The following is a 19641-nucleotide window of genomic DNA, read 5'->3' as shown; positions in this document are numbered from 1 at the left end:
TGCATTCCGTTTTAATTTTTTGTTTTAAATGTCTTGCGAACAATTCCAAATCTGAACATATTTTAAACTTGAAAACTAGGTTCCATATCATTTCGTTTCCATATCATTTTTATTTAAATTATGTCTCTGACAGAGCGACTCTTTGAAACAAATAAAGGTGTGGATGACAAACTATATTCACAGCAGAGAAATATTTATACGTACATTTAAAGATGTAATCATTATCATGATTGTCCATGATCAGAGAAATCATACTCGTGTCTTCCCCAAACTATAAAATTAATATTTTTCAAACAAAATCCTCATCACTTTGTTGATGAGGATTGGCCGTCCAAACCGTCAGGTTCTCATGGCCGGCCAAACCGTAAAGTTCTTGGCCGTCCAAACCAATATGGCCCCACACGCACGGTGCAGTTCATGTGAGATCAAATCGTCATAAAACTGGGAGTTGGGCTGTTTTATTCGAATCAGAACTGAATATATTGATTTATATATAATGTGTTAGAATTCATCTCCCTTACGAGGCCTAAGAAAATAGTTGTTACTCAATCCTCGCGGTGACGTCACAAGTATGACAGTAATATTAAACGTATAATTCATATTTTAATAAGGTGAATAATCCACAAAATACATAAATTTAAGTATTAATTCGTAGTTAGTCTTAAAAGCTAAATATCCTCAAGGTGGTAAATTATTAGAAGTATGTTTTAAGTAGTTAATGGTTACAATGGGAAATATTTCATAATTGTAGGTGTAAAATAATCCTGTTATAAATTGTATAATAGAGGAGTCACTCTTGCCATCTCGGTGATTTTATTGGTTAAACATTATTGCACCCAATTGGAATATAAGATTTCTGGAATATATACAATAAATTGTTTGATATAAGATACAATTTGTATAACATGTGTAAAAGATAAAAATTTTATAACAATGTTAATAAAATACTGAATGGAGACAAATTCAGTTTAATAATGGTCATCGAACTAAAAATTCATTATTTTAAAAACAAATTGTATTTGTAATAATTACATATTTCTTATAGTTACAAGAGAATATGGGAATACAGGGTAATGGTATCAAAGCAATGCAGGGTATTATTCAAATGACTGTTTGATATTGACATGTTTGTAGATACGATAGCATTCTTCGTGTTATACACCTTGAAGCCCACTCTTGGGATACTGACATCGGTTCCGTCGCGTATCTGTGCAGAGTTTATCAGATTTTTTACAATTGCTTCTTGTTGCGAGTGAACCCTGGCTCTTATAATAAGCAAGTTCAGTAGCATCTACCCAGCGTCGCTTAAATAGGGTAACATTGTGGGGGGGGGGGTAAAATTATACTCCTGCAAGTGAAGACCTCGGGTGTCCAGGAGGGGCAACTATCTCCTTCCTCAGATCAAGCAGCTTCGGCGTCGTCTGAACCTTAACATAGGTGACCGTTGTGTCGAAACTTCCCAGGCCTCCTAAGACTACGTGCAGATTCTTCAGTTTATTTTTCTGAAGAAAAAAAGAGCACGTTGTTAATATGGTTACAGTGCATATGGGTACAGTGCACGAATAATAAATATATAACAAAAATCATTTAAATAATGACAAAGCTTAAATTATTCTCTAGAAAAGCGAAGAATGAATTAATATGAACAAATCCACAAGGGCCATGATGAGGGTTCGAACCTACGTCAGGGATGATCCCAAACACACCTTATTCTACTGCGCCACGACAGGGTAAAAAAAATTGCAACTTTGTGCAGCTGCCCTAACTAGGCTCACGCTGCTTCTCTGGGAGAAGGCGCGTCTGGAATCATCCCAGACGTAGGTTCGAACCCTCATCACGGGCCATGTGGATTAGTTCATTTGATGCCTTACACTATTGTGATGTGTGTGTAATTAGATAATACTTTTTCGGTAACATGGTTGAAATTGTGTGGAATTAATTACCGAGTAACATTAGCAGTGGTGTACCTTGATTGTTTCAAGCGTAGGTTAAACACACACACACACACACACACACACACACACACACACACACACACACACACACACACACACACACACACATATGAATGAGAATGGGTGGATATAAACAAGAACTGTCTCGTATGGGCCAGTAAGCCTTCTGCACATACTTTCATTCTTATGTTCCTAATGTTTTTAATGCGGTTCATAAGTGCAATGAAGCTAAATTTTTGACTGATTGTTGGGAGATATATTAAGTAATATGAAATGGACGAGGATTAATTGAACATTTACGAAACCTGTACATCTTTCCTCAATTATGGTAGTTTAGTTTGCATTTATTGATCCATTTAATAGGTACGAGGTTGTTGTACTTACCATGAACTTCGCAATCCGTTGATGAATGTCGACCGCAACATTCTCATGTCTGCTTACGCTTATCTACCTCGCTCCATCTTTCTGAAATTACAAAATTAGAATTTTTTAATTTAATATTTAACCAGCAATATGTATACGCATATTCAGAAAAAAAAAATAATTTTTAAAAACAAGCAAACATAGTTTTACCGATACATGTATACTGTCGCTAAAGTTGGTACCTTCCAAACTACAAGTAACTATACTAGAGATATTTCTTTAGTCATGGTTCAACTGGTAGTAAGAGTCAAGGGACGCAAGTTCAATCCCATTACAGTCACACCATGTTTTAGCGCAGATAAATCACTCTTGTGAGTTCATTATATATAATATCTTAAAATCCATGAACCTAACGTAGCTTCTTTCACCACAAGCTAATAAACAAGCAGATTAGTTTGGATAACAAACTATTGATCCTCGAATGACTGTAAACTCCCCCTGACCAATTCTCCTAACTCTCATCTTCACTACTTATTTACTAACACTTTCCTAACTCCTTACCTCTGTCTAGTATGCAGTAGCCGAGGGTAATGTGTCCGTGGTCTGGGTCGGCTGCAGCATGTTTGAGCTCCTTGGCTTTGCTCCAGAGAGAATCTTGCAGTTTCTTCATGTTGAGTTTCACGCTATCTGGCAGGTCCAAGTAGGCGTAGTGGGCAGCTTCCCTCCTGGCTGGCATTTCTGATGCGATCTGCAATGAAAATAACGCAAGTTTAATATATAGATGTTTATTTATTCTGTAACATCTAAGATTGTAAATGATTCCAGCTATTTTCATACGTCGTGAAAGCATTTGTGATGCGATATGCACTGATAATAACACAAGTATAATATACCAGCCCATCCTCCAGTTTTGGTAATACTTACGGTAACGATGAAGACCATAGTATATTTACCGACGTACAACGAAAGTAGAACATAGAAATCTGAACTCTGAACAAACCGGAAAACTATTTTTTTTACTTGTTATTTTGACATACTAAACTGTAAAAAATGTGAATTGAATATATTGTGGAAAGGTTTGTAATGTTGTGTACCTTGACTTCAATAAACTTTTTGATACATTACCAATCTTTTGAACATTACAAAACCATATTTACATCGTCTTGAAGTGATTAATCTAACTTAAAATAGAAACCCGAAATACCGTGAGCCTCTCTATCATCAATCTTTCATGTGGCACTTTGCTAAAGTCAAGGTACACAACATTACAAACCTTGCGATTATCAACTGCCTCAACTATGCTGGAATAAAATAATAGCATGTTAAACATGAACGGCCATTTGTAAATCCATGTTGTGAATCATTTATTTATATTTATCTCGGTTGACAGCTGACCTGTCTCAGTCTTTACTGGTTCAGGACGGACAGAAACGTCACCGCTTCTCGACGAAGTAAAGGTTTATGTAAAAATAAGTGAAAAAAGAGAAATTTATGAAATGGGCGGTCATCATAGATACTCCTTTGTAATGGTCGACAGATTGACATTCTGGAAGCGTTTACCGCTCGCATTTACATTCTTCTATAATATAAATGAAAGTGTTCTTGGTTAAGGGAAGATAATGAATGGGGATGGTTGGAAGAAGGAAATGGGGAAAGGAAAAGGAGAGAGAAAAGCATTTGCCAAGAATTATAGAGGAGTTGCACTAACGTCCCACATAATAAAAGTATTTGAGAGATTAGTCGGGTCACCAGTTTAAGGAGACCAATGATATTCTTAACTAAAACAGACATGGATTTAGAGCGGGAAGAATGTGACCATGGAGTGATAGCTCCATTCCTGAACACACACAATGAGATCAGTGGGAATAAGCGGTGAAATTGGACGCTGGAAACTGTTTTCTGTCGAACAGAACACAGATTAACAGTCAAGCATATAAAGTAGACACCAAGCGCGGTTAAAAGTTATGTTGTTTTTAGATTTAGTTACTCAGAACAAAGTGTCGATGTAGCACGGGCTATGGTGAGCCAGTAATTGAGTTTGGTTATTCGCGATAACCTTGTTAATGTAATATTTGGGTTAAAGTTTTATATGGAGGTGGGGATTCCTCAGTTTCCACCGGTTTATTTTTCGCTTTTGTTTCAGTGCACTGGTTTTAGTCTTAATGACATTATCTTGGTGGCGGATGTAGATGCAGAATTCTCACAAGTGAGTCCCATTCCTCAACGACTTTTCTAATCATTGTAGTTGCGGTGAAATGTGCATCTTAAGGTTGAGTTTGATGCGCAGGGCTTCAGTAGCTTCACATTCCAGTAAGTAGTGCAATAGTGGCGCCGCTGCTTCTGTTCGACAGATATGACACTTTAACTACTGGGTTCATGACCTCCCAGCAGCACTTGTAATAAAGTCTGAGCCTGTGTATGGCTACTGCAATGTCTCTAGATATCTTTTTGCCAGGTTTGAAAGAGGAGTAACCAGTGGCTTGTTCGTACCATATCGCAGTAGATCTTCCTTCCGCAACTTTGGCTCTGTGGCGACTATTCATAGTTGAGTATTTTCTTCTTGATTTGCTCCTTAATCTGTGAAAAACTTGGAGGTACTTGAACCTGTACAACAGGTAGAGCAGTGGCAGTTTTTGCTAGTCTGCCTTTTCATTACCATCTACTGCCAATGTGACTTGGTATCCAATTTAGGGTGATTGATAGCCCTAGATTTTGGGCTTCTTTTCCTGTGTGGGATTTCTGTGAGGTGTTGTATATTATCTCGATGCTGACTGGATAACAATAAATGGAGCGAAGATTTAGAGTGGGTATGAATGATATCATGTAAATTATTCTCAATTGTATTGGTTATTGCCTCCCTCAGGGCATATAATTGTTTGCAATGTTGAGCACTCACTATTCATGCTCCAGTAATCTTCATGGTTGGTAGTGTAAACTGCTGCCCAGCAGAACCTCTTTCTTGATCCACTGATCCGTCTGTGAAGACGAGTTGTTGTAGGTCTTGAGATGGCTTCCATTTGTTGTTCTATGACTGTTTTGAGCCTCCGCGAGTCACATGCTAATTTTCTAACTGGTAATCCTTCAGAGATTATCTTTACTCGATTCTTCCTATGGAGGAGGCTGCCGAAAGTGTTGATATGGTCTATCTTTCCCTTTGTTTTTATTGGTCCATTTCAAGTTCGTTCTCTAGAATCTTGACCAGATTATGTATCCATGTACTTGTTCTGTATTGAAGGTTTTTCTGAAGCGATCTCTGTATGCTGTCTTTGATTGACAGTCTGGCGGTGGTTCCAACAAGTTTTACTGTTATTGTGGCTATCCTTTGTTCTGTTTTATAATGCTGGTAAGTTGGTTACCATTCCTAGATTCTCTCTACGCGTCCATATAGATGCTCTCAGCATTGTTCGGAGAGCATCGTTTTGAGACACTTCATTTCTCCCATTGGTTATCACTGAGGGATGTAAGAGCAGGGGCAGCATAGTCAATGAGTGATCTAACTGTTTGAAAGTAGTACATTTTGAGATGTACCATCTCAAGACTTGTCAGGGAGCGCAAAGCTGAGTTTCTGGCTTTACAACGTGCCTGTCTCTGGCCTCATACCTATATACAAAAGTTCGTCACAGAAGAGAGCACCTCTTATTTTCACCTTGTCTACACCTGTTTCAGTATTGACCTGGGTAAATACTCTCATGTCATCCCAAACTCTTCACCTTTCCAGTGATTGCAATTTAAGCTTTGTTAATATCTCTTCTTATGACAGGTTTCTAATTTGTGGAATTAACTTTGTCATCCTACGCTGGATACTTTCAAGTGAATTTATATGCATTCAATAGTACGGCGACTAAAACTGAACTTCATAATCTAAAAGGGGGCCTAACCAGAGCAAGATATATCTGAACACCACCACCAGTTGTCTTGCTCCTAACGCTTCGATTAATAAATCCGTGTCCTATTTGCCTAATTACGAACATTCAAGCATTAATCCTTTGGTTTTAAATTATTACTAATCATAACGCCCAGATTCCTCTCGCAATTCGACTTCACAATTCGACTTCACAATCTCAACACCATCTAGCGCGTATCTTTTAACTCATTTAAATCATCATTACCTATCGTCAAAACTTTACATTTATCAGAATTAAACTGCTTCTGCCAATCTTTTGACCATTTCAAAACCCTATTTTGATAGACTTGAAGTCATAATGAGTCGTCTTCCGTGTTAATTTGCCCTTCTTTTTGTCCTTCGTCTTTTTTTCCCTTCTTATCACTTTAACATTTCTAACCAGTTGTACGAATTCCTGTTCTAAACTGACTTCTCCATTCTTAATCCTTTTGTACCATGCTCTCTTTTTACCTATAAAGTTCTTCAGATCCTCTGTTATCCATTTTGGGTCATTGGTATTAGATCTATTCAATTTGTCTGGTATACTACGTTCCTGTGCTTTGCTTAGAATATTTTTATATATAAAAGTTATATTTTGAATCCTCGTCGAAATGGCTTTGTACGTCACCTATCCCTGGAATTGTCATGCTCTGAGACGGCTTCCTTCCCCCCCCCTCCCACCCCTGCCCAAAACTTTCCAATATTTGACTCAAACAAATTCTTAGGCTATTAAAACCAGCTTTTCGAAAATCTAGCACTTTAACAGAATTTTCTCCTACAGATCTATTGACTACTATGCTAAATCTGATTTCTTTGTGATAACTGTTCCCTAGCTCCCTCTCTATTTCGATGTCATTAATTTGTTTCCCTGTTAGTTAACACTAAATCTAAAATATTATTTTCCCGCTTTGGTTCATTAATGTGTTGCGTAGGAAAGCAATCGTCAATTAATTCTAGAAAATCTGCTTCATTATTCCTTGTTCTGTTAAACCAATTTATTCCACTAAAAAAAGTCACCATTGACACACATACTGCTAGACCTAGATGCTCTAGATATGTCATCCCATAGGTGCTTTGCTTTCATCCTGTCTATGTTTGATGGCCTGTATATAACAACAATTTTAATTCATAATAAGGCAAATAGGGTACTGAGATTTATTAATCGAAGCGTTAGGGAGCCGGTCGGCCGAGCGGACAGCACGCTGGACTTGTGATCCTGTGGTCCCGGTCGCCGGCGAGAAACAATGGGCAGAGTTTCTTTCACCCTATGCCCCTGTTACCTAGCAGTAAAATAGGTTCCTGGGTGTTAGTCAACTGTCACGGGCTGCTTCATGGGGGTGGAGGCCTGGTCGAGGACCGGGCCGTGGGGACACTAAAGCCCCGAAATCATCTCAAGATAACAAAGATTAGTAACAAGACACCTGGTGTTATACACAGAAATCACAATAGCGTGATGCATCAAATGAACAAATCCACAAGGGCTGTGAAGAGGGTTCAAACCTACGTCCGAGAGATTCAAACCTCTCGGACGTATTTGTTCACCTGTTCAGCTATATCTTGCTCTGGTTGGTCCCCATTTAGATTATGTAGTTCAATTTTGGTCGCCGTACTGTACAATGTATGTAAATTCACTTGAACGTGTCTAGTGTAGGATGAGTTATTTCCCCAAGTGTGAAACCTGTCATATCTAGAAAGATTAACAAACTTAAATTGCATTCACTGGAAAGGCGAAGCGTTAGGGGTGACATGAGAGGTTTACAGGTTGATAAATGGACATAACAAAGGGGATATTAATTGGGTATTAAAATTATCAACACAAGACAAAATACGAAACGAAATCTAAACTTATCCAGGTATAAATTGGGTAAGTTTCGATTTCGTAAAGACCTGGGTAAATACTGGTTCTCTAACAGGGTTTTTGATTTGTCGAACCAGCTGCCACGTGGCATGGTGGTAGGGTCCCTTGATCGTTTCGGACGTTGGTTGGACATGTATATGAGTGGGATTGGGTGGTAATAAATAGGAGCGGCCTCGAATGGGGCCAATCGGCCTTCTGCAGTTCACTTTATTCTTGTATTCTTATTACTAATGCTTTGATTAATAAATTCTAGTGTCCTATTTGCCTTATTACGAACACTTATGCATTGATATTTTGGTTTTAATTCTTACTAATCATAACTCCCAGGATCCCTTTCACAATCAGACTTGGCAATCTCAACACCATCAAGCTTGTATCTTGTAACTCTATCATCATTACCTAGCCTCAAAAATTTTGCCAGCATTATACTGCTTCTTCCAATCTTTTGATCATTTCAAAATCCTGTTTAGATCACCTTGAAGTGACAGCGAGTCTCTTTCCGTGTTTATTTCTCCTTGGATTTTTGTATTATCGGCAAATTTGCAAATGTTGTTGCTCAAACCTGAATCTAAATCATTTATATATATTATGAATAACAGAGGTCCCAAGACAGAGCCTAGAGGCACTCCACTTAAAAGATTTTCCCAGTCTGATTTAACCCCATTTATAATAACTGTTTCTTTTGGTATAGCAATGCCCCAATCCAACTTAGTATAGCACCCCTCAATACCATGAGCCTCTCTTTATTCAGTCTTTTATGTGGCACTGTATCAAAAAGCTTTGCAAAAGTCAAGGTACAAAACATCAAAAACCTTACCACTATCAACTGCCTCAACTATGCTGGAATAAAATGATAGCAAATTTGTTAAACATGAACGGCCATTTGTAAAACCATGTTTGTATCATTTATTAATTTGTTTTTCAAGAAGACATTGTATTTGCAATTATCGATTTAAGTAACTTTCCCACAATAGACGTTAGGCTAATTGGCCGATAGTTTGAAGTCAGTGATCTATATCCTTTCTTAAAAATTGGTACCATATTAGCAACCTTTCACGTCTCTGCACTCTGACTCTAATGATTTATTAAATATTGTACACAATGGATCGTAAAGCTCCTCTTTACATTTTTTAAGCACCCAGGCAAACACTTCGTCGGGCCCTGGGGATTTGTTTGCATTGAGTTTCACTTGTTTAATAGCATCATCCCTGGTAACTTTAGCTAGTCAACCTTTCCTCGTTGGTCAACCCCACCAACATGGGGACGAGAACTTGTTGGGCTGAAGGCATAGTTAAATTGTTTTTAAGTGAATACGGAGATAGAATATTTATTAAAAATACTGCTCATCTCTTCGTCATTATCCGTTATCTGACCTGTCTCGGTTTTTAATGGACCTATCCTTTCCCTAACCTTTGTTCGATATAACTGAAAAAAACTTTAGGATTTGCCTTTGCTTGCCCTGCTATACGAACATCAGTTTCTTTTTTTGCCCTCCGTATCTCTAACATTTCTAACCAGTTGTATGAATTCAGATTCACCACAGAGTGCTGTGGTGAGCCTGCAGTTCGTTCGAAAGGAAAAGCAACGAAGAGCAATGAAGCGAAGGTCCCTCAAAGTGCTCAGAAAGTAAAGGAAGTACTTAAGAGAATTTTGGTTGTGGGAGATTCACAGTTGAGGTATTTGAATGGAACTTTTTGTGCCATTGATAGGGGGAACAAATTAAGAGTTTGATATCCGAGAGCTGGAATTGGTGATAATTGTTGGCAACATGATTATGGCTGGAAATGGGAACAAACCCATTATTTGTATTAGTGCAGGTGGAAATGATGATGGACGAGTTAGGAGTGAGAAAATGATAGAGGTTTAAGACAGCTATAGGAGCAAGAGAGGAATCCCAATCATATGTCATTCTTCCAAGAAAGGGAGTTGGAAATGAATGGTTGTCGAGAGCACTTGGTGTCAGTTGCCGACTGGGAGGGAGTGTGGTGGCAACCACCAGCCGGGTCGGACGTTTCCCTGGTCTCCCTGCTTGTGTTTACATTGGGCGCTTGTTGGTTGCCCTGACGGGTGGTTGTTTGCCACTGCAGAGTGACTGTTTTTCAGTCGCGTATGGGGACTTAAGTGCCGCCACTAAGGAGGAAGGACTAGGCTAGGCTGACTTTTACCTGTCTGGTGGATATTGGTGTCGTCAGTAACACTGTTTGCAGTTATGGGTGTGAAAGTGGAAGATCTCGTCGGTCTACAGGTTGTTCGTGACGACAGAGTAGTTGTGAAGTTAGCCGAGAGTGGCTTGTTCCGGATATTTCTCGACCAGTATGAGGCCAAGGTGGTGGGGCCGAGCAACGGTCTTGGCTCTGTGACTGTGACGAATTTGAGTGTGGAGTACACATACGTGTCTATTAAGAATGCGCCGTTTGAAATGTCTGAGGATCTTCTCCGTCGGGCTCTTACCAGGTATGGGCGTGTGGGCTCTATTTGTATCTGTAAATGCAAAACCAGGGACGTCAAGGGACTCGGTAATGGTTACAGAACAGCTAAGATGGTTCTTCATGGGAATGTGCCTTCTTCTCTCGCACTTGCTGGCTTTACGGTCTGCTCCTCCTACCGTGGGCAGACTCGGACGTGTTTTAAATGTGGCCACGTTGGACATTTGGCTGCTGCCTGCGGCTCTGGGATGTATGATCGGGTAAATGTGTTTCATGAAGTGGATTTTCCTCCCTTGCCCGAGCGTGAGGATGTCTCGGTTGTACTCACCTAATTGTACTCACCTAATTGTGCTTGCGGGGGTTGAGCTTTGGCTCTTTGGTCCCGCCTCTCAACCGTCAATCAACTGGTGTACAGATTCCTGAGCCTACTGGGCTCTATCATATCTACATTTGAAACTGTGTATGGAGTCAGCCTCCACCACATCACTGCCTAATGCATTCCATTTATTAACTACTCTGACACTGAAAAAATTCTTTCTAACGTCTCTGTGGCTCATTTGGGTACTAAGTTTCCACCTGTGTCCCCTTGTTCGTGTCCCACCCGTGCTGAAGAGTTTGTCTTTGTCCACCCTGTCAATTCCCCTGAGAATTTTGTAGGTGGTTATCATGTCTCCCCTTACTCTTCTGTTTTCCAGGGATGTGAGGTTCAGCTCCTTTAGCCTTTCCTCGTAGCTCAATCCTCTCAGTTCCGGGACGAGCCTGGTGGCATACCGCTGAATCTTCTCTAACTTTGTCTTGTATTTAACTAGGTATGGACTCCAGGCTGGAGCTGCATACTCCAGGATTGGTCTTACATAAGTGGTATACAGGGTTCTGAAAGATTCCTTACACAAGTTTCTGAAGGCAGTTCTTATGTTGGCCAGAGTTGTGGGTGATACCCCTTGTGAGAGGACGACCGCGGTGATGGGTGCCGCTCCAGTTAGTGCGGTTGGTGGTGTGGGTGTCGGGGTGGTGGGGGGTGCGGACCCGCCCCCGCCGTCGGCTTCCTCGCCTCCGCCGGCCCCGTCTCCAGTTCATGAGTCACCTGAAGGGTGTGGGCCTGTACCCCCTGTGGATGAGGCTGATGTTTTTCTGGATCGTGTGTTGCCTGGTGACATGCGGCCGGCCGTTGGCTCTACTGGGATGCCTCCTGCTGGGGCAGACAGTTTGGATGATCAGAGACCTCTGTCCAAGCGTTCCCGGAGGGTTAGGAGTGTGTCGCCCCCTCGTGGGTGGGCTGCAGTGTGTGAAGTTGTGGAGGATGAGGTGATGGAGGGGCCTGTGCGGCCTCCTGGGACGCCTTCGGCGCCTGCTGCTGGTGCCTCCCCTCCTTGGGAGGTTGCCCCTGGTGAGCGTCATCTCGTGGTGGTCCTCACGAAAACTGTGCGCCGGGAGGCCTCTGATCCTGTGTCCGGTGGTAGGAACCATGGTAAATGTGCATTCCCTGTGGTTCCCTTGGACTGAAGAACCGTGTAACTATCAGTACGGACCTCTGTGGCTACCCTTGTCCGTCCCCTGGTGCTCGTACCCCTCGTGCTGCACCCCTCCTTGTGGTATCGGCCAATGGAGTCCCGCTCGATGCATCGCAGACTTTGGAACTTACTGTGGATTGCCGGGTGTATCCATCGCCGTGGTGCCCCTATACTATTTGGGTGCCGAGGGTGAAGTGTTTTGTTTATGGGTTGCCGGAGCTGATGCCTCAGCCTTGTGCGTCGCCTGGTAGACCGGTGTCTGATGATGGTAGACAAGTGTCTGATGATGTCAAGCTCGTTTGGGAGGCATACTGCTTGTGGTTTCCGAAGAGGGAGTTTCCCGATAAATATGCTTAGTTTTGTGCTTGTATTATATGCTCCCGGAACGATTATAACTTATTGTATTGTCTGCAATGTCGTTGTTTTGTTTGCCTACCTTACCTTGAGGTTATCTTGAGGTGCTTCCGGGGCTTAGCGTCCCCGCGGCCCGGTCGTCGACCAGGCCTCCTGGTTGCTGGACTGATCAACCAGGCTGTTAGACGCGGCTGCTCGCAGCCTGACGTATGAGTCACAGCCTGGTTGATCAGGTATCCTTTGGAGATGCTTATCCAGTTCTCTCTTGAACACTGAGGGGTTTGCCAGTTATGCCCCTTATGTGTAGTGGAAGCGTGTTGAACAGTCTCGGGCCTCTGATGTTGATAGAGTTCTCTCTCAGAGTACCTGTTGCACCTCTGCTTTTCAACGGGGGTATTCTGCACATCCTGCCATGTCTTCTGGTCTCATGTGATGTTATTTCTGTGTGCAGGTTTGGGACCAGCCCCTCTAATATTTTCCACGTGTAAATTATGTACCTCTCCCGCCTGCGCTCAAGGGAATACAGTTTTAGGCTCTTGAGTTGGTCCCAATAGTTTAGATGTTTTACTGAGTGGATTCTAGCAGTAAAGGATCTCTGCACGTTCTCCAGGTCAGCAATTTCTCCAGCTTTGAAAGGGGCTGTCATTGTGCAGCAGTACTCCACTCTAGAGCACAAGCGTTTTGAAAAGTATCATCATCGGTATAGCTTCTCTAGTGTGAAAAGTTCTTGTTATCCAACCTGTCATTTTTCTTGCAGTTGTGACGGCTACAAAATTGTGTTCTTTAAAGGTAAGGTCTTCCGACATGAGTACACCCAGATCCTTTACATAGACTTTTCGTTCTATGTTATGATTTGCCTGAGTTTTGTACGTGGTTTCCGTTTTTATATTTTCATTTTTTCCATAGCGCATGAGCTGGAACTTATCTTCGTTAATCACCATATTATTTTCTGTAGCTCATAGAAAGACCTGATCTACATCTGACTGGAGGTTTGCCGTGTCCTCTATGTTGCCTACTCTCGTGAAGATCCTAGTGTCATCTGCAAAGGATGATAGTGCTATAGGTTGTGTTCTTGTCTATGTCCGGTATGAGGATGAGAAAAAGTACTGGAGCAAACACAGTTCCCTGGGGGACTGAGCTCCTCACGGTTGATGGGCTGGATTTTATATTGTTGACTATTACACATTAGGTTCTGTTGGTCAGGAAATTGTAGATCCATCTGCCTATTTTTCCGGTAATTCCTTTTGAACGCATTTTATGTGCAATAACACCATGGTCACATTTATCAAAAGCTTTTGCGAAATCTGTGTAAATTACATTAGCGTTTTGTTCGTCTTCCATAGCATCTAATGCCATATCATAGTGGTCCAGCAACTGCGACAGGCAAGAGCGCCCTGTTCTGAAACCATGTTGTCCGGGGTTATGGAGATGCTGTGATTCCATGTATTTTGTGATCTTTTTCTTAGCACTCTTTCAAATTTTTATGATGTGCGATGTTAGTGCTATCGGTCTAATTTTTTGCCTCTGCCTTATTTCCACCTTTATGAAGTGGTGCTATCTCTGCTGTTTTTAGTATATCAGGAATAACGCCAGTATTTAGGCTTTGTCTTCACAGAATGTGGATGGCCTGCGATAGTGGTTTTTTACAGTTCTTTATGAATATGGAGTTCCAAGAATCCGGGCCTGGTGCAGAGTGCATAGGCATACTGTTTATGGCTTCTTCAAAGTCCAGTGGGGATAGGGTGACGTCTGTTACATGATTTGATGTTGGTATCATATCCATGAAAAATTCATTTGGCTTATCAATCTTTAGTGTGTTTAATGGCTCGCTGAAAACAGTCGTACTGCTTCCTCAGTAGCTCGCTCATTTCTTTGTTGTCATCGGTGAAAGTTCCATCTCCCTTTCGCAGGGGCCAGATACTAGATGTGGTTTTTGGTCTTGATTTTCCATAGGAGAAAAAATATTTCGGATTTCTCTTTCACTGATGGCCTTTTGCTCTCTCTGCCTCTCCTGGGTTTTGTATGATTCTTGTAGCTTCCGTTCAATTGGTTTCTATTTCTCTACCTAACCTTCTTTGCCGTTCTTGAGATAGGGTGCGACTCTCAAGTTGTTCCGCGATTTGTTTTCTTCGTCTATATAGGGAACGACGTTCCCGTTCCAATCTGCATCTCTTCCTCTTTTTTCTTAGTGGTATGTGGTTTGAACATATTTCTAGTGCTACTGAGCTTATTTTTTCCAGGCACTGGTTCAGGTTTGCATTTTCTAGCTGTTCTTCCCAGTTTATTTCTGTGAAGTCCTGGTTTATTTGCTTCCAGTTTATCTGTTTATTATTGAAGTTGAATTTGCTGAAATCTCCTCCACCGGGAATCTGGACTGGTTTTGAAGGTTTACTCCCCATGGTTGTCATAACTTCAATTAAGTTGTGATCTGAGTAACAGGTATTTGTAATCATTATGTTCCTGATCAATTCATCATTATTAGTGAAAATGAGGTCCAGCGTGTTCTCCTTCCTAGTTGGTTCTACTATTTGCTGGTTTAAGGCAAACCTGTCGCACATCCGTAGCAGGTCATTTGCATGTGCCTGTTCATTTAGGCTACTTCCTGGTATTCTTTCTGATATTACTGTATTAGCCAGGTGCTTCCATTTCAGGTGCCGTAGGTTGAAGTCCCCAAGCAGGATGATGTTCGGAGCTGGATTTGTGAGGTTTTCCAAGCAGTGTTCTATTTTCATTAGTTGGTCTTTAAACTGCCGAGGGTTTGCCTCCGGTGACTTATATACAAGGACAATAACTACATTTAGAATCTCTCTTTTGATTATCAGCACTTCCACCATATCATTTGAGGTGTTTAGCATCTCAGTACAGATGAGTGTGTCTTTGATGTAGAGGCTGACCCCACCCTGAAGCCAGTGTTTTCTATCACATCTGAAAAGATTGTACTCTGAGATCCATATTTCACCATCATGGTAGTCCTTTGTGTGGGTTTCTGTTAGGGCTGCAAACACTGCATTTGCCTCATGAAGGAGACCATTTATAAAGTGAACTTTGTTGGATTTGCGTGTTTTTATACCCTGAATGTTGGCAAATATAAATGATGTTATCGTGTTAGTGCTAGTGCTGGTAGCCTTACTTGGTGTTAATATCTGAGGCTCTGGTAAGGAGGCCACTGTGTTTGCGTCCAGGGTGTGTTGTTTTGGAAGTGATTCGTCCAGTTTTGGTAGTAGGACGGGTGTTGTGTGGTGTAGTACCTGTGTGCTTGTTGATAATTTGTATTCCAGTCTTGTGGGTATCTCCGTTCCCCTCTGTAATCCTGTAGTGGTTCCATCTGACTGTTCCTCTTATATTTACTTCTGTTTCTGCCTTCCTCTAAAAAATTTCCAGTAGTGTCATATTGATCTTCCCGTCTATAACGCTGTGTACCTCACGTGTAATTCCGGACACTGAATATTGTAGCATTTTTTGTCCCTAATTGAAAATTGACATAATTTAGGGTGGAAGTATCTACACCCTGTTCCAAAACGGCATGTACCCCTCTCCAACATGTTCCTGCATTTTCGAGGATGCAGAAAATGGCATTTTGCTCCTAATTTTCCATATTTGCATATTCCTTCAGCGTAGAATTTGCAAATGTGTTCCGGTTTTGCGTTTTTCAAGGTATTTATATATGTGACTGTCTTGTCTACCTCTTTATTGGAGCCATCTCCGTTTTTCGTCCCAATTCTTTCATTTAAGCACTCTGTTTCACTGTTGCTCTCATCGTTTATATTACCTGGCTCTGCAATATTGCTGTTATTTTGTACCACAATAGTCTCCTCCTCCACACTACTGCTGCGGTTCTCTAAACTATCTGTTCCTGAGTTTTGGTCGTTATCCAATGTTGTCTTTTCCCAGTCCGCATATATCACTGGTAGCCTGTCTGTGAATGATAATCTGTGACTCGGGAATGTTTTTCATCAGTTTAGTTATGTTCTCTAACATTAATGTCATCTTTGCAAACCCAGTAAATTCCTTGCTTTTTTGTGCATCCTGGAGCTAATTCTGTACAGCCCAGGTGAAATCTTATGTTACAGATGCAACACTGGACGCCTGCATTACGTTTTCCCAGTACTCCCGAACACTCGCCACACCTCTCCAACGTCTGATGTATTTGTAGTTCACTGTATGGATCACTTGTTGTCAGTCCTTTTAACTCTCTATAAAATTATATGTATATTTATATGTTTAATATTTATAATATTATATGTATACCGTATATTTGTAATATTATGTGTGTTATTTTGTTCAAACTTTATGGCAGGTACTTAGCGTAGGGTAGCGAAGCCGGTTCGCGATCGGTACAGGTGACCTCTTGTTGTCCCAGGTTGATGTCACCAGTTTCCAGTTACTCGATTTATAACCACTGATGCCGCCTCTTGCCACTATTCTATATTTCTAGTATTCTATATTTATAATATTCTATGCACGATTTTCCTTCACTTCCAACTTATGTTGTTGTGATAACCGTTCCTAGTTTAGACCTTTGTGTACATTGTTTTGTTCATACTGTAATGTGTTTTCCGTGTGTGTTAGCCTGTTATCTTCTGTGTTGTGTTTCTAATGGTGTTCTGTGTGTGTGATTCTGGTGTGTGTTTTTTTTTTTTTTTTTTTTTTTTTTTTTGCCGGGTTCTGCGTGTTCCGGTATTTTTTGTCTGCGTTGTGGTTGCCGTTTGTTTCAATGTTCCTGTGTGTTCCGGTCGAACGATCACGTGTTTCTGTACTGTTTGTGCCGGGTGTTCCGTGGGTTGTGTGTGCATTGAAATTTTTTACTTTGTACCTTTGCTTATGAATGTTTATTTTTCGCCATTGTGTGGTTTTTAATGTGTATAACTTGGCGCGCCTCGTCTGGGTTGTGCAGTTTATTATTGTGTTTTCTAATGTATTTTGCTTGTTTCATGGGTTCTCCTTTACGTTTTGCACTATGTAAATTGTCCACTGTGTTTGTACTGTTCACATATGTTCAGCTTTTGGTGTGTCATCTGTACTGTATTTGTTCTGTGTTGCTTGCCAGTCAATTGGTGTTATGTTGTTGGGTGGTGAGTGCTGGTGTAAGGTTTTTCTTTTGGTGCTTCGGTGCCTTAATGTTGTAATGCTTTCCTTGGCATGTTTTTGTTTTATAAATAAAAAAAAAAAAAGTTGCCGACTGAAAAAATATTGCAAATCAAATGAAATATCTTTCATAGATAACTAGGAACTCTTCTATGAAAGAAAGGAAATGCATGCTCGGGATGGGGTGCATCTATTGAGGGCTGGGGTGGTTGTTGTTGGTAACTCGTTGGAACCAGTAGTTTAAGCCGTTTGTTTGGGTTTAAACTGTTAGTACATAGTGGTATGGGAATTGATATGGAGAAAGGAGGTAATAAACGTACGTGTTTGTGGGGAAAATTATCAGGGAAAGAGAATACCGCTAAACACACACCGAAACTACGACGTTGGTACAACGTTGGAACAAGTTTTAACACCACCTAACCAGTTATAACAACCAATATAGCAAGTTGTAACAACGTTCTAATACGTCATAAACACGTTAAGCCAAGATGTAACAACTTTATTAAAAGTTGTTTTAAGGGCCTCAATATAAAAATGCACTCAGGGTATATTACATTAACAGTAGAAGTCTAAGAAACAATAAATGATTTAAATGCTCTTGTTTGCACAGAAAAAATGGATAATGTGAGTTCACAATATCTACAAATCAAGTTTATTTTACTTGAGTTTAAGCAGGTTTACCGTTCATATTTATGAGGCTCATGTTCTCTGGTAATGTGGAGGGTCAATGAACATTAATTCTGATCTCTTAACCATGACTAGTGTCGCTGGGAGGTTGAATTCCGTCGCGGATATTGTCCCGACACTGTGTGTGTGTGTCTAAAGCTATGATGAACATAAAAAGTTGAGAGGCTAGTGTTCAAGTATAAATATGTTTTTGAGAAAGAGGACTTATGATGCACACACCCGTGGTAATCAATAAGCGGTACGTTTGAGTTGTGCACAAAATAATTTAAACTAACTAAAAAATAATTTGTTGGCAAACAGTAATAACATTGTTAATACAAGGTCTTGAAGTAGATACTGAAAGGGGAAACAACAAAAGCCATGATATTGAAAAGAAACTAAACTGCAATTGTAAAGAATTTGAAAGCTGATTAATATATATGTTTTGTGAAGCGATGCTAATGGAAACGGTAAGTAAACTTTATTTGAAAAAGAATAAAAGACTGAAAAGCATGACCAAGAAATCAGTAAAAATAAGAAGCAATGATGTACATAAAACATAACCACGACCGTAATAATTCACTGTGAACTCTCTTAAAACTGTACACACTGAGAAATCTTGTCACCACTAGTCCACTGGTTCGAGGACTAGTGGTACACCTTTGTTTAAAACTAAATCTACACACGCGATATGAAATGTAGAAAACTAAATCTACACTCATACGGTAGAAATGGATGAAAGCCTGATATGTCTGTATAAAAAGTGGAGATCCAGAAATAATGAGATGGTGTGATTTATATTTATCATAAAATACAAATAAAAAATCTGGAGGCCTTATCGTCACATACCAGTTTCTTAAAGGAATTGATAGGAAATGCAAAGACTGTTTATTTAACACAAAGGGTAGAAAAATGATGTAACGATGCAGTACTTGAGTATTTTAAAAGTCGAATGAAGCTTACTGAAGTTACCGCCGTTTAACAAATGTAAATTTGACTATTTTCACCTGATTGACGAATAATTTTAGTTAAGGAACGATGAAAGGAAGCTGCCAGGTGACTGGTAAAAGTTAGCAACGTTATGAAACGGAAAAAGTGTTTGAAGTGTTGAACTGCTTAAAGGAACCTTGTTCGCTGGAAGAAAAAATAGCGTATTGCTACATTTGTCTTTTGTGTGTTGTCTTGCCTTGCTAATAGTGTAATGCCGCATTTTTGTCTGGCTCACCTAGCCCAAGTGAAGAGAGAACATTGAAAATTTTGAAATAGATATAGCGTAATATTTCACAGGCTTTTATCTTTCAAATTTTTCAACACTTTTTTTCTTGTGCTAAGTGAGCCAGACAAAAATGCGGCCTTACACTATAAGCAAGGCAAAGCAATATATAGACAAATGTAGCTATACACTATTAGGTAGTCAAAACATATAATGTAATATTTTACAGGCTTTTATGTTTTAACGATCTAATAACGTATTGCTGCATTTTGTCTTTTTGTTATGTTTTGCCTTGCTAACAATGTATATCATGGAATTTGTATGTGG

General features: G+C 40.3%; 1 long non-coding RNA gene across 1 annotated transcript in view; it reads left to right on the top strand.

Annotated features, from left to right (window-relative positions):
• Positions 1-19641, top strand: part of LOC138352340 (uncharacterized) — a 43987-nt gene that overhangs the window by 703 nt on the left and 23643 nt on the right. The gene's annotated exons all lie outside the window — the stretch shown is intronic.

The sequence above is a fragment of the Procambarus clarkii genome, chromosome 53, assembly GCF_040958095.1.
Source record: "Procambarus clarkii isolate CNS0578487 chromosome 53, FALCON_Pclarkii_2.0, whole genome shotgun sequence".
In the NCBI taxonomy this organism is placed as follows: Eukaryota; Metazoa; Arthropoda; class Malacostraca; order Decapoda; family Cambaridae; genus Procambarus; species Procambarus clarkii.
Note: the sequence above shows the minus strand (reverse complement) of the source record. Positions and strands in the feature narration are given on the sequence as shown.